Source organism: Lepisma saccharinum, chromosome 8 (assembly GCF_977018435.1).
Source record: "Lepisma saccharinum chromosome 8, izLepSacc3.1, whole genome shotgun sequence".
Classification (NCBI taxonomy): domain Eukaryota; kingdom Metazoa; phylum Arthropoda; class Insecta; order Zygentoma; family Lepismatidae; genus Lepisma; species Lepisma saccharinum.
In genome coordinates, this window is record NC_139236.1 from 14,752,198 (window position 1) to 14,766,354 (window position 14,157).

Below are 14,157 nucleotides of genomic sequence, written 5' to 3' on the forward strand. Positions count from 1 at the left end.
AGCTCATTACCAAAAAACAACCAAAAATTTTTACAGAAGATGATTATCAAAGTTACTCTGAAATTTTGACACTCTCTGATGCTTTGTACCAAAATAACGATGCCAGTCAAAAGCGTGTGAAATCGAGCAGCGGGGATAAATACAAAAATCTGATTAAACCTATTTGGAATTAACTAAAAACTGGTAGTGGTATAAAACAATACAATACTCTACCTAAGGGATTTGTATGGGTAAACGATGTGAGAAAACTTATAGATAGGTTGCTGCTGGTTATAGAAGGGGAGGAAAATGCTAGGAACAATAATTTCCATTGTAAGAAAATGGGTATTGTAAACATGATTAGTGACAAATTAGCTAATTTTATTGTAAACGATCCTAAAGGTATTGGATACTTAATTAAAATTATCAAAACTTTACCTCCTAAATTCTGGAATATATCAGAGGGTCGAGGTTTAGTGAATGATATTATTAATAAACTTCCGTTCGAGTTACACGTACCTGGTTACCAATATTGTGGTCCTGGTACAAAACTTGAGAAACGAATAGAAAGAGGGGACAGGGGTACTAATCCTCTGGATGTAGCTTTGAAAGAACATGATACACACACAACACACACAAAGATCTGAATGATCGCCATGTGGCTGATCAAAAACTGGAAGAGGCAGCTTTTGGAAGATTGACAAGCAGAGATGCATCATTGGGTGAAAAAATAACAGCGTTGGTTACAACCATTGTTATAAATACAAAACAAAAATTAGGGTGGGGTTTGTAATATAAATACCCTGAGAAATAATAATAATAATAATAAAACAACATTAAACCAAAAGGAGTTGTATACCAAATACCATACCATGATCTTAAAAATTTAAAACTTAATTCGATTTTAACTAAAAAACAACAAGATAAAAATAGGCAATGTATAGCCAATGGAAATGGAATGAAATTATTACTCAGTACGCCACAATTAAAACGATTGCAAAATACAAGAAAGAAAATACACACTGGAGGATTCATATTCAGCATTCCAGCTATCCTGGCTGCATGGCTGCATTGGGGCAGTTGGGAGTTTAGCTGGGAGTAGTGCTGCTATTGCCAAAATTGTAATTGATTCGAAAAAAAGGCAGAACTAGAAGAGCAAAAGCGTCATAATCTTGCCATGGAGAAAAAAATAGGCAAAGGTGTGAAGTCTAGAGCACTTAGAAAATTTAAAAAAAAAGAAGAAGCTCTTACCAACCAAGACATTAAATCTTTAATTAAAATATTTAAAATTAAACACTACAGGGGACTTTCATGTCTGATTCTCTCCCTAAAGGTAGTCATCACTCTCGAGAATGTGGCGTGGTGAATTTGGACAAGTCCGAAAACATTGGTACTCACTGGATATGCTATTATAAACAACATGGCAATGCTTTTATTTTCGATTCTTTCGGAGGGGTACCCCCGCGGTGGCTCAGTCGGTAACGCGTCTGACTACCATGCTCAAGGTTACGGGTTGGATCCCCGGCCGGTTCAAATCCGGGAACTTTTCTAACGTTGGAAGCGGCCCCGGCGCCCACCCAGCGTCGAATAACATGGGTACCTGGGGGAAACCCTGGGGGTAAAGGCGGTCAGGGGCGTGATGCTGATCACATCACCCCCACTCATGACCGGATCAAGAAAGTGTGGGGCGTTACCCCCACATCCCCTATACACCTTCATGGCGTGGTGCTAAGCACAGGGGAGCACTTTACCTTTTTACCCCCTACAGAATTAATTCGTTACTTGAAACATGTTAAAATTTATTACAACGACGATCGTATTCAAGATTTCGATCAAATTACATGTGGCCATGTTTGCATTACGATGCTCAGAATATTAAATAAAATACCAAACATCAAATTAAACGATTTTCAAAAAGCTGTATTATATATTAAATATGGGAATTTTTCATCTCTCCAGCGAGACTTCGGTTTTGAAACTACATTTTCACGATGATATTATCTATCCAAAATCCATAGCTCTTAGAGCATTCTACTGTATGTATCTGATACAGAATTTAACTACCTACAACAATAATATATTAGTAGTTAATGAAAAAATAATTATTCCTCCTGGACAGTATAACTTATCTACTTTACAATTTGAACTTCCAACCACTGTCTTGCTTTCTCAAAATTCTGTAACACACAGAGTGGAAATTGTAACTACTAATGAAACAGTGGACTTATCTACCATGGGGGAACTTTTAGGATTTGAGAACAATAGCAAATTAGAACCAGGTGTTAAGCACATAGGTAAATTTATACCAAAATTCTTAGCTATTGAGACATTTAATATTCACTGTAACATTGCCAAAGGTATAATTATCAAAGCAGAAGAAAATTCGATTGGTAGTCACAAGGAGACAGGTATTATTGCTACATTTAATCCGAATTCGGAATTTATGGAACCTGTCTTCTATTCCCCAATCCCACCAGTCTATTTCCCTGTTTCTATTGATAAAGTTAATTACACAGAAATAACAATTACGAATGAGAAGAATGAGATCATCAGTTTTGCCGGTGCTAATAGCACTGCGATAATAGAAATTAATATCTAAAATATATAAATAAATACCAAATGGAAAATATTGAAAGTTATGAAATACAGTCCTTCCCTCCAAACAGGAGGACATTTGTAAATTTGAATCAGCCCAACAAAGAGATACAGTATGACATCCCGGTGGGGGATGGATTCATTCATCCACATAGATCTGATCTGTATATAAAATTTGATATTGTAAAACAAAGTAATGGTGAAGAATATCCCCTCCCTGGGGCTAATATAAAACTTATAGATAATTTTGTTCCATTCTTATTTTCTCAAATTGAAGTCAGAAAGCATGGTACAGTGATTGACAGGATTGAATGTCCTGGAATTACATCCACTACAGTGGGGACATTGAAACTGTCCAAATCAGAGAGTGCATATTATAAAGTTGGTGGGTTCGAAGCTGGAACAGAAATTCAAGCTAAAAGTCACACAGTTCTGTTCCCCATGAGATTGCTATTTGGATTTTTCTCTGATTATAAAGAAATTATGTGGAAGGGTGGTTTGAGTGTCATATTTCGCAGAGCACCCAATGATCATAATGCCATCATGAGATACAAAGCTTTGAATGCAGATGGAACACCTAATGACGCTAGTTTACCCGAAGCTGCGAAATGTGTGATCCAGTCTATGGAGTTACGAATGCCTATAGTTGAATATGAATCGAATTATGCTCTCAAATACAAAGCCAACATTTTGAAAAATCCTCAAATTCCGATTCAATTTTATACTTATCAATGCATTCAGAAGTTTGTGGAAGGTAAATTTTTTGAATTTGACATTACTGATCAGTTCCAATCTCTACAATACGATATGCCAGAGTTCGTAGCTGTGTTGTTTCAGACAGGGAGAGATGACAATCAGGAAAAGGATAGCAGCCAGTTTGATAATTGTAAAATTAAAAATGTGTATCTGAAGAATGGTAGACATGAGGTGTTTTCTCGTGAAAATTATAATTTAAACATTGCGGAACAAGATTATTTAAAATTATATGAAGCTTATAGTGCTTTTAAACGAGTAACTGAAGGAAATATAGACATGTTCATAATTCACAGACCAATGTTTTTAATAACTGCGTCCAAAAGAAAATTGGTAGCTATAAATGATCGAACTAATATAAAATTGATATGTGAATTTCATGAAACTCTACCGGAAAATACTACAAGTAGTGCTATATTAATAGTAGAGAAATCATATGTATATGATGTAAAGAATGAGAGAGTCATAGAGCAATTTTAAATTGAATAGAATAGAATATAGAATTTTATTATTTTATTATTTACTTCAGAGCCTTAGGCTCGATAAAAATATATGAATAATTTTATATAACATTAAAAAATTAAATATAAATATTTTTTATCAACTTGTTAATTTATATTTATTACAATGTTTTATCTTAACATTTTCATAGTGTCCATATTCTCTAGTATGGATGTTACAATCTAATATTTCTAATTTATTGTCATGACCATCGAGGGCTATTTTATTTTTTATTGTAGTATAAACAGTATGATTTTTGTTGGTAAGATAATATGTAGACAATCATTTTTTCATTTTTATTTTCAAATAAACAATTTTTATATTTATCCATTCTTAGTCGTTCTATATTTGGTCGTTTTATACCCTTAGCTTTTTAAATTTCTTCTTCTTTTTCATCTATTTTGATACAATACATGTTTGCTCTAAGTCCAGCAAATTCTGATATTATAGATCCTGCTGCTTCATCTTTCATTTCCGAGGGATCATCTTGTTATCAACACTGTATAATAAATTATATAATAGACAATCTTTTTAATAGTTACTAAAATCAAAATGTTCTGTCATATCTAGTAAATCTTTGTACAAATCCTCTGTTTCTATTTCATATATAAAATTATCAGTATCCATCTATGATACTTTTATGTTTTTGTATCTAGCTTGCATAACATCATAATGAAATTTATACATTTCTAATTTAGATAATTCAAGAATTGTAACACCCACAGCTATTGGCACATCACACTCTACATCGGTGTTAATTCTTTCAATAAGAGTCATATTTTCAGTAATTTCTCTAAAATGTTTGTATGTAGGATGAGCAATAAGTTTGAAAAGTTTCTTCCAATTGCTCACCAAACTACACCTCAATCGATTTTTTTGTTCTCTAAAAATTTTCCATATATGGCATTAATTATTAATTTATAAAGATCTTTCAAAACTTTAGAATTTGTTTGTATTCGATTATTTGTATTTTTCACAATATATTGAGCTAACCATTTTTTTTGTTCGTAATATTGTAACAGTCGATAATGAAGTACATAATTATTTTTGTTTTCGAATGTTAACATTCATTTTGTTTCTTCTGTACCTGGAACCTTTTGAGATAGTGGTGCCATAGCTAATCCATGGTATTTCTCATGACACCATGGTGGGTATAGCATATCAACTTCCAATAGACAACCTTTTGGATGATCTTCAGACCATTTAAAGAAATCCCTGTCTTCAAGTTCTTCCTGGGTCATCCATTCATAATTACCAATGGGGAGTGATTGAGTCATAACATACCCATATAAATTGTTCATATCAATATATAGTGAATATATTTAGATTTTTTATTAGCATCATAATCAGATAAATATTTATTGTTTGCTTTTATATATCTCAAAGGACACTGTACTATACCACCACGTATAGCAGATTCAACAAATGTAAACTGTTCACTATCTTCGAGAAGACCAATTTCAACTCCAGTATTTAAAAGTATAGCTTGCCAAGATAAATCAGGTGTTGTACACATAAAAACAGGATCCATATTATATTTTTCAAAACAATTTTATCGAAAAGTATCGAACACATCAGCCAACAAGAGAACATCTAATTTCAAATAATAATCATGATAATCTCCCATTGTTTCGCAACCTAACATATCCCAAATTGTGTGTGCAAGTTGATAATCCTCCTCGCTACATTCTTTATCTTGAAGATGGTTATAAAATGCTTCTCTCGGTGGTAACTGTCTCTCTTCAAATTTTTCAAAATCATCCATGTATTGATAAGGGTAGACTCCTTTTCTCATTAGCAAATTTATATCATATTGCCCAAATTCTTTTTTTGTATAAATAAATTTGTCTTCGGTTCATTGTTTGGCCAGAGTAGCTAAACTACTGGAAAGAAACAGATATGAATACAAAAATTTAAGAACAACTGTTCTTTTATTTTCTAATTTGATAGTTTTCTCTAAAATAATATATTTTTCTTAAGTCTGTGATATAATATTAATATTCTCCGCATCATAATCTAATTCTTTAATAAATAAATGTGTATCAAAATTTTTTGAATTGTGAATAATTACTGGAATAAAAATGGTTTTTGTATTTTCAAGTTACATGAATTACAAATCGAATGGATATATTCTCCATTAAAATGGTTGTGGTGTAGAATTTTTTATTATCTAAATCAAAATTATTTTTACAGTATTTACAACGTATAGCATTATTATATTCCCGTTGTTGTTCTGGTGTAAGATCCTTCATTGGTTTTTCTGTATGTAAGAATGGAGGAAGAATTTTTACCCACTCTCGAAGTATTTCAATAATTTTTTTGGCTGCATCTTCACCTCGATATATAAACGGTTCTCTTAAGTTATCTGGTATCTGTATACCATAAGTATTTATTAATTTTAGTCCAAAACTACAAGCTTCATGCTGATCTATATATCTTGTATGTGATGTACTTGAATCTTGGTTAAAGTTGTTTGCTATTAGCTTTTGTATTGTTTCCAAATCAGCAGAGATTATAAATGGATGTTTTAGCAGTGCCTTAAACATAGAAAATTTTATACTTTTCTTTGGAAATTTGTAAGTTAAATGAGGATGAATATTACAATTTTTAATATGGTGCTCTAATTCTTGTTCGCTTTATATTTTACCCCTCCATAAAATATTTTCAGATATTTATCGCATATAGTAATTTTACCATGATGTGGTGTTACTTGACTTTTTGTCAATTTTTGGAGATCCTGTATGAGACAGTAGTGTTTTTTTGTTATTTTTTTATATATAATAAATTTATAGTGTGATATCATGTGGTAATGAATGATTCTGTTTGAGTACATAAATATCATTATTTTTTTATTATAACCATAAACATGAACAGCTATCGATCGATTATTTTGTTCTTTGTATTGTTTTTTTTAAATTGCTCGATAGCTAAGATGTCTACTGGATATTTTATTCCTTTCATAGCTTTTTTAAATTCTATTTCATATTTTTTATATTGAGAAACACGATTTTTATTAATTTTAATTGGATGAAAATGTGCTATGCTGCACCAAAAAACATTTATTGTCATTGTTTTAAATATTGAATACACCTTTTTTATTTCTGATTTGTTCTGGTAATCTAAAAAAACTAGATCCACTTCCCCCTCCAAGAGGGTGATATTTTGTTATTTTCAATTCAAGCTTATGGTCTGTATCACAAAGTGACAATCCTGAATTTCTTTTTTCAAAATTTTCATGTTTTAACTTCACAAAAGCTATCATAAATATCATCTAATTGATGTTTGTTACTATAGTGTAGAATCTTTGTAAGAGTATAATGATAAAAAATGTCTTCTTCATTATTAGAAGAATTTCTATAGTTTGATGATAAAATAAAATTTATTTTGGGAGAACATATTGTAAGTTGACTATTTATTTTATTTACTTATAATTTGGGGTTTAAGTTTAGTTAGAAAATGGGGAATATATATTGCTTCATTAATGTATAATGTATCATATATAATATAATCTAAAAAATGTTGATTATTCATTTTTTTATAATTAAGTTTCTGGAATTAGTTTTAAATATACAAAAATTATTATTTCTGATTTGTTAAATTAATTTTAAAAAATTATAAAATTTGAGATTAGTTTTATATATACACTAGAAACATTTTTAAGATGACATATTTTTAATTAAAATAATTAAAAAATATATGTCTTTAAAAAACAAAAAAATATAAAAATACACTATACACTGTAATAAATATTTGTTTTTTATATGTTAGTATACAAAACTATATATTTTTTGGTATTAAATTACACTAAGAGAGCTTACTATGAAATTGTTAGATTTTGGGGAAAAATACAAAACACAAAATCAAGTCAAAATTAAATCTGTGTGAAAAACGACTTGAACCACGTTCAAAATAAAATAATTTTAGCTATTACGATAAAATTTTCAGCTATGTTATTTACACAGAATTTCCGGAGACAACAAGTAACATCTGATCACATCAAAACTCAATCTGATTGAAATTACTATGAAAAAAATCACTTGATACACTTTTTTAAACTTAAAATAATAAATAGTATGTAGCTTTAAAGTAAATTAAATACTTAACTTTTAACACTGCAACAACACATCCATACTCTTCAAGCACTCTCACGATACTGACTTATTTTTTTAGGTTAAAGCAATAGGAACATCTTCATTAGTAAAAGAAATATTCGATTACAATAAACGGGATGTTCCATATTAATATTTGTTTCTTGGCCGCACGGAACAAATTTTGTGCAGGAATTTTTTGTATGGTGACTACGAAAGCCTTTCTCAGTGGCGCAACCACAGTGGGGGACAGGGGGGGATTGGCCCCCCAACCTTGGTCGGAAATGAGTTCAAGGGGGACAATTACCGCCCAGAACTTAAAATTTTATGCAAATAAAATTACAATTCGTAAAATTGTCTTGCTCCCTTTGCTCGTAATACCTGCCTTTCTTAGTTTTACCAAGTTCAGAACCGTAGCGAGGGGACGACGGGAGACGGCCCTGGACGCCGAACGATCTGAATGATAAAAAGTTGTAAAATTAATTGATTGATTTGCGTTGTTTCTTTTTAAGTCTACTTTATGCACAGAGAGGCTAATTGAGAGTGGGCCTATAGCTTAAAGTGGGTTCCGAACCACTATGTGTCTCCACCGTGTGTCGAACTCGGGGCCCCTTGATCACAAGGCGACGATGTTACCACTACATCATCGGGGAGGGAGGCACCCTATTAAATTAATATTAATTTCAGCGTGGAAAAAAATTGGATTCAAAAATGTTCTTGCTCGCTTCGCTTGCAATTTGTGTTTGTAGGCTGTAATGAAATGTAAATAATCAAACAGATATATAAGACTTGCCTTAATTGATTTTGTTTTAGATGCATGAACAATTGTTTTGAGAAAAGGAAGCGTGCACATTTCAGATACAATTTATGTAATTTTTGATGTTCGTATATTGTTAGATGGATGAATTGGTTGTGTAATGTATTTAAATAATATATGATGTACATAATATTTAGGCTATTAAAGAAACTTTGAATACGTACACAATTTAGTGTCCACGTCACTCCACGTTGCATGTATGTGAAACATATGTCGTGCATGAAAGTTATGTTAATGTAAAAAATAAATATATTTGGAATGCATTTATCAAACATTTTTGTCTTTCAAGAATAGTATATGTGCTTATTTTCCGTTATTTATGTGAAATAGAAGGTGTTAAAAAAAAATTCAAATCGTTTGTTCGAAGGCAAATGCTTTGGTAAAACCTTCTACCACCTTTTGCGTAATTTACGAGGATAACAACGTCTTTGATATTACTAATATTAATAGTAATAATAATGTTGGTCCTGGGTTTCGAATCCCGGCTTGGGTATGGATGTTTACGAATATACATTCATCATTTTCATCATGCCATCACTCATCCCCATCTTCGCAAATTAGCCAAAAATTTCACAAGAAACGAAGTACAATTAAGCAAATCATTAATAATAATAATAATAATAAAAATGTTATAATAGCATTATTAGTAACTTTATTTTAATTAACATTATTATTATAAAAATATTATTACTATTATTATTATTATTATTATTATTATTATTATTGGTACGTTTATCCTGGTATTTGCGGCCCCCTGCCAGACAAAATTTCTTAGTTGCGCCTCTGGCCTTTCTCTGTTCTGTACGCCACACTTCCCTCCTTTAATTAAGTGGCCAATCACCTTTCTTGGTCACGTTCTGCCCTTTCTCTTCTGACGTCACTCTAAATGCTATCGTTGTCAGACGATAGACACGTTAGGTTAAGGGCTCTTAACATTATTACACTGCAATTTTTGTGACGTCACAAGTGGAAGTGCGGGGCTTGGTCAAGATGGTGGTTCAGAATTATGCTATAAGCATGGGTGTCGGGAAGTTGGGCGAACGGGTCGGTGGACTCCCCTCTGCAAATTGACATCGTTTATTTAATAATAATAATAATAATAATAATAATAATAATAAATCGCCTTTATTGAGAGGGCGTGTTTCGGCCTCGCGGGCCGTTTTTACAACAAACCTTTGTCAAATACATATTACATTTGACACTTTACTCTTCCTTAAAATCACTGTCGCAGTAGAAAAGAGAAAAAAACATTCATACTTATAATAAGAAACAATTAATATACTGAAGGTACACAGTAAAATCTAAAACCACAATTTGAATACAATTAATACAGAGATAAAAATAAAAATAAAACCATATTAGAGCAATGAAACAACGTAGTCCGTAAAGAGGTCATAAGATGGCCGCACATGGAATATTATAATGAATATTATTTAAATTATTTCAATCAGTTATTCGAGCATTGTTTAATGTAGAAACACAAGAGAGTAGTGTATATTGGCCGGTTCAAAATAACACTTGGTACGAGCCCTCTTTCAGCCTCTTTTTTTATCAATTGAATATCACTTTTTGACATATATTGACAATTTTTTGTCGATGTTTTAGCGCTTAGCGATGTTTTAGCAAAATTTCCCATTTTTCCCACCTCACACTTGGTACGAATGCCACGATCTTACGTGATATAACTTAACCTATCCTTTTTTATTACGTGCTAAACTACACGAGAGCCTCTAGTAGTGCAGGTGCCCGGGTTGACAAACATCAATTGGGGTTCACCAAAGTAGTACAATAAGCCCGCTTGACGGACATCAATTGGGGTTCACCAAAACCTCAAAAACTCACTTTCTCTCCACGTTCCGCGCCTCATTTATTGCGCTGACGATGTTTCACAGCGAAGAAAACAGCACCAAAACCTCAAAAACTCACTTTACTCAATTGGGGTTCACCAAAACATCAAAAATAAAAACAAAAGAAACTCACCTTCTCTCATTTATTGCGCTGATGATGTTTCACAGCGTGTTTATATATCGTGACCTTTGTAAACCTCTCTCGGGAACGATGTGTAGTGGATTTTAGAGAGTTCTGCGCCCTTAAGTGAGGTTTAGTGTTGCCAACCCCCCCCCCCCCCCAAAGAAAAGTGGACAGAAAAAAGCTCTGGCATCACTTTTTAAGCTATTTTTTACCTCCTGCAAATCTTGCTCTCGTCCTTTGATCTATTTTTGAAATGACTTACGACATTTTCCTATAAGTCTGTCTCCTCTTACTGTAAGGTCCCTCAGTGTAATCTACTACGACCTTGTTCTCAGCGTAATCTGCTACGATGTTTTTTTTTAAAAAAACTTATGTGTGATCTTCTGCGGTGTGTGTGTGTGTGTGTGTGTGATAATCAAAATTATTTTTGTTAAGGCCCTCAAAATAGAAAAAAAAATATCCCGCCAGAGAGGGGTGCGTGGTGCCCAACACCAGTTCTAATGGTCATGGCTATCAAAGCCATGCCTCTGTAGAGTTTCATGAGTTGTTATTTTTTTTTTATTTGCGCACCGAACTAACTTACATTGTATTTTATATAACCTTGTTGATTTTTTTAGTATGTGGCAATTATTTTTTTTTACGAATTATTTTTTAAAACTGCTCCGTCACTCTCTCGTTCTTCACGTCGTACGCGAAAGACTTCTCTGCAATCAGGATGACGCTGCACAGAGTATCGGCAGGCAGCGCGTCGTGGAACTCGCAGACGACCTTGATGTTGGTTCGATCGTTGACCACCTCGCTGGGCGTGTAGTACATGTCCACGTTTCCCTCGGTCACGCGCTTGTAAGCAGAATACGCTTCGTAAAGTTTGAGGTAATCATCTTTGGTCATGTCGAGGTTGTAATTTTCACGCGGGAACACTTCATTCCTACCGTTCTTGAGATAAACATTTTTGATCTTGCAGTCGTCGAACTTGCTGGAATCTTTTTTCCTGATTGTTATCGCACTACGACGAAATCTGGCATGTCGAACTGTATGTTGTTGAACTGAGTCGTCACGTCGAATTCCATGTGACTTCCCGACGCCAACTTCTGCACGCACTGGTAACCGTGAAACTGAATCGGCACCTGTGGACTCTTCAATATCTCCGCTTTGTACTTGAGGGCGTAGTTCGTTTCGTATTCCACGATCGGCATTCTCAACTCCATGCTCCGGATGACGCATTTGGCTGCTTCGGGTAATGTGTTGGGCAGCGGTGTGATACCGTCCGCGTTCAAGTTGCTGTATCGCATCAGTGCGTCGTTGTCGTTGGCCGCTCTTCGAAACGTGATCCTCAGTCCTCCCTTCCACATGATCTCCTTGTAGTCCGAGAAGAATGCCGGAAGCAGACGCATGGGAAACAGCGCCGTGTGACTTCTCGTCGATATTTTGGTCCCCGCTTCGAATCCTCCCGCCTGATAGTATGCCGCGTCCGTTTTGGATAATTTCAACGTTCCTACTGCCGTCGACGTAATCGATTCTGTCGATGACGGTGTTGTGTTTCCTCACCTCCACCTGCGAGAACAGGTGAGGCACGAAGTTGTCCACGAGTATCAAATTGGCATTGGGCGGAAAAGTTTCTCCGCTTTCCTTCTTCACCACGTCGAATTGAAGGTAAAGGTCCGCTCTATGAGGATGAACGAACCCGTCGCCTACGTCCACGTCGTATTCGATCTCCCGGTTCGCTTCGTTCAAATTGGCGAACGTGTGACGGTTCGGAGGGAAAGATTGCAACTCGTAACTTTCGATTTGCTCCATTTTCACTATGTGTGTTATTTATTATACGTTGATCTCCACGATGGCAGTGGTCGTTGCACCTGCGAAATCCACCACGTCTCCTTTCTCGTTCGTCACCACCAACTCTATGTTGTCTATGCGGTTGCGACATACTGGAAAATAGATCGGCGAAGAGGGTGTGTAGATGATCGGTTCCATGAATTCGGAACTGGGTTTGAACGTGGCTATGATTCCCGTCTGCTTGTGACTTCCCAGCAACAATCCGTCCGAGGATTTCGTGATCATGCCTTCCGCCACGTTGCAGTGAACGTTCAAAGTTTCGATGGCCAAGAATTTAGGAATGTTGGTTGCTACGTGCTTGATGCCAGCTTCGAGTTTTGTGTCGTTCTCGAAACCTAAAAGTTCTCCTATGGTGCCCAGGTCCACCGTCTCCGCCGCCGACACGATTTCCACTCTGTGCGTGACCGAATTTTGAGAAAGGTACGTGCCTTTGGGTAACTGAGCTTGCAAAGTGGAAAGATTGTATTGACCTGGCGTGACGACGATATGTTCGCTTCCGACGCTAATTTTGTTGTTGTGCTGCGTGACGTTAGGTATGAGGTACATGCTGTAGAATGCACGCAGAGCTACGGATTTAGGATAAACGATGTCGTCGTGCAGCGTGAGTTTCAAGATCGAAGATTCGCTCGTGAGATGGAACACGCCCATCGTGATGCTGTTTCAGGTTCCACAATGCTTTCTGGAAATCTTTGATCGTAGGGTTATTTATTTTAGAGAGAAACGCGAGCATGGAGAGACAGAGATGACCGCAGTTCACGTCTCCGAAATTTTGAATGCGTTCGTCGTTGTAGTATATAGAGGTTTTGTTCGTTTTCAGATAATGAACTAAATTTGTAGGTGGAACACCTCCGACAGAATCGAAAACGAATGCTTTATTATTTGCGTAGTGATAACATATCCAATGCGTGCCTGGATTTTCTTGACCGTCCAAGTTGACTACTCTGCATTCTCTTCTTTTAACGGTTGAAGGTAACGAGTCGGACATGAAAACTCCTCTGAAGTGTTTGATTCGTAATGGTTTGATCAGAGATTCAATGTCTCGGTTGGTGAGTGCTGCTGTTTCTTTTTTTAAACTTCCTCATCACGCCCTTCCCCCCTTTCTTCTCCATGGCCAGGTTGTGACGTTTCTGTTCTTCCAATTCCGCCTTGTTCTTTTTCGAGTCGATGACGGTTTTCGCGATGGCGACGCTTACCCAGCCAAACTTCCAACGGCCCCCAATGCTGCCAGGATGGCCGGGATGCTGAATATGAAACCTCCGATCTTTTGCTGTTTCCGCGAACGCTGCAAGCGTCTCAATTGTGGAGTGCTGAGCAGTAATTTCATTCCGTGTCCTTTCGTCAAGCAAGAACGTTTCTTCTCGCGTTGTTTCTTGGTGAGTAACCCATCGAGGGCACCTAGATTTTTCAGATTGGAATATGGTATCTGGTACACGACACCCTTGGGCTTCATGTTGATGCTCTATATATATTTTTTTCACGGTATGTTATTTATATATTGTTGTAAGCCCGTTTTACCTGGGCTTTGAGGTACAGGGAAGTTTCATTTAAACATTTTAGGTAGAGCTTAATAATGTTTGATGGCTGAACCTGCTCCGTATGAGGGTAGAGATATGGAAA